The sequence below is a fragment of the Pteropus vampyrus genome, unplaced genomic scaffold (assembly GCF_000151845.1).
Source record: "Pteropus vampyrus isolate Shadow unplaced genomic scaffold, Pvam_2.0 Scaffold145, whole genome shotgun sequence".
Lineage (NCBI taxonomy): Eukaryota > Metazoa > Chordata > Mammalia > Chiroptera > Pteropodidae > Pteropus > Pteropus vampyrus.
In genome coordinates, this window is record NW_011888926.1 from 3,023,114 (window position 1) to 3,025,527 (window position 2,414).

At 37.3% G+C, this 2,414-nt stretch overlaps 1 protein-coding gene across 1 annotated transcript in view; it reads left to right on the plus strand.

Moving 5' to 3' along the window:
- ENTHD1 (ENTH domain containing 1) overlaps nt 1–2,414 on the plus strand; it is a 94,911-nt gene that overhangs the window by 38,719 nt on the left and 53,778 nt on the right. The window lies entirely within an intron of this gene.

Here is a 2,414-nt window from a genome sequence, read left to right on the forward strand (position 1 = left end):
GCAAAGGACTAATCTCTACAGCATATAAACAGCTCTTAAAACTTCAACGGTTAAAAACCAAACATCCCGATTAGAAAACAGCAAATGATATGAACAGTCACTTCGGCAAATACAGATGGCAAAAAGCACATGAAAAAATGTTCATCCTCATTAGCCATTAGGAATATGTCATTTAAACACAGTGAAATATTGGAATGGCTAAAGTAAAAAATAGCGACAATACCAAATGCTGATGAGCATGTGGAGAAATTGGATCACGTATTTCTGGGAATATAAAATAGCACAACTACTCAGGAAAACTGTTGGCAGTTTTTTATAAAACTAAACATGCCACCACCATATGACTCAGCAATTGTACTCTTAGGCATTTATCCCAAAGATATGAAAACTTATTTTCATACAAAAACCTATACGCAGTGTTCACAGTAGCTTTATTTGTAATTGCTAAAACCTGAAAACTACCCAGATGTCCTTTAATGGGTTAAACTGACTTACATTTGTACCATGGAATCTACTTGGCAATAAAAAAGAAGAAATTGTTGATACACACAACAGCTTAGATGAATCTCCAGAAATTAAGCCAGATGAAAAAAGCCAATCCCCAAAGATTATATACTGTGTGATTCCATTTATATAACATTCTTCAAATGTCAAAGTTATGGAAATGGAGAACAGATTGGTAGTTGCGGGGCAGGGTGTGGTGGTAAAAAGGCATCGGGAAGGATCCTTAGGGCTATGGAAATGTTCTTGACCGTCTCAGTGCCGATATCCTGGATGTGATACAGTACAGCACGATAACTTTGCAACGTGTTATCCTTAGGGGAAACTGGGTGAAAGGTACACAGAATCTCTCTATTATTTTTTACAACCGACTGTGACTCTGTAATGATTTCAAAGTAAAAGCTGGATTATAAAAAGTGGCAAATCACTTGATGTGGCAGTTTCTAATGAAGTTAAAAATAAACCTGTGACCTAGCTTTTATTCCCCTGTAATGAGTGCATTTGGCCACAAAAAGATTTGTATAAGAATGTTCACAGTAGCTTTATTCATGATAGCTGAAATTTGGAAATAACCCAAATATTTATATGCTGGAGAATGGATTAAAAAATTGCAATATATCCATGCAATGGAATACTTCTTAACAGCAATGAAAAAAGGACTACCGATACAACTGTCCCCCCTTATCTATGCCAGATATGTTCTGAGACCCAGTGGATGCCTGAAACTGAGGGTAGTACTGAACCCCGTATGTAGCACATTTTTTCCTATACATACACACTTATGACAAAGTTTATAAATTAGGCACAGTAAGAGGTTAACAACAATAACTAATAATAAGAATAATTATAACAATATCCTATAATAAAAGTTATGTGAATGTCTCTCTCTGTCTCTCACAAAATACCTTATAGTACTGTACTCACCCTTCCTCTTGTGGCGATGTAAGTGGCACGATGCCTCCGCGATGAGATGACGTGAGGTGAATGATGTAGGCATTGTGACGTAGCATTAGGCCACTTAAGGATGACTTGAACACAAGCACTGTGATACCATGACAGTCAATCTTATCCCCAAGATGGCTACTGAGTGACAAAATGGGTGGGCAGCGTATACGGCATGGATGTCCTGGATAAAGGGATGATTCATGTCCTGAGCAGGACAGAGTGGGACAGTGCAAGATTTCATCACAATACTCAGAATGATGTGCAATTTAATATTTATTTTTGGAATTTTTTATTTAATATTTTTGGACCGTGGTTGATAGTGGGTAACTGAAACCCCAGAAAGCGAAATCACAGATAGATAAGGGGAGACTACTTACACACGAAATGTGGATGAGTCTCACAAACATTATGTTAAGCAGTGGGAATCAGATACAAGAGAAAACATAGTATAGGATTACACATATGAATTTCAAGAACTGGCAAACTCATCGATGGCGAAAGAAGATAGAATGCTGTTTGCTGGTGAGGGGGGATGGTATCAACTGGAAAGGAGCTTGAGGGAACTTTCTGGAGTGAAGGAAATGCGCTTATATAGGTACATGCCTAGTTAAAAGTTATTGAGCTCTACACTTAAGGTTTATGCATTTACTGTATGTCAATTACAATAAAGTGCTATAAAAAAATCCCCGTTCATAGGGAAAAAAGACATATCAACCAATCCCACTGTATAGACTTCATTTGAATCACCCTACACTCAGTGGACACCCAGACGTATAGATAATTTACGTGTGAATTCTTTCTATCAAAATATGCTTATAGCGTATACAGATTGTATGTCCATAAATTGTCCATCTGTTGTAACAAATTGAGGCAGTGGGATTAATTTTTTCCAACCTTCATGTGCTCTCTTGTTTCTTGTAAGGACCTGATACTGTTTTATGAGGATGATCCAGAGCCACTTTTGCCAA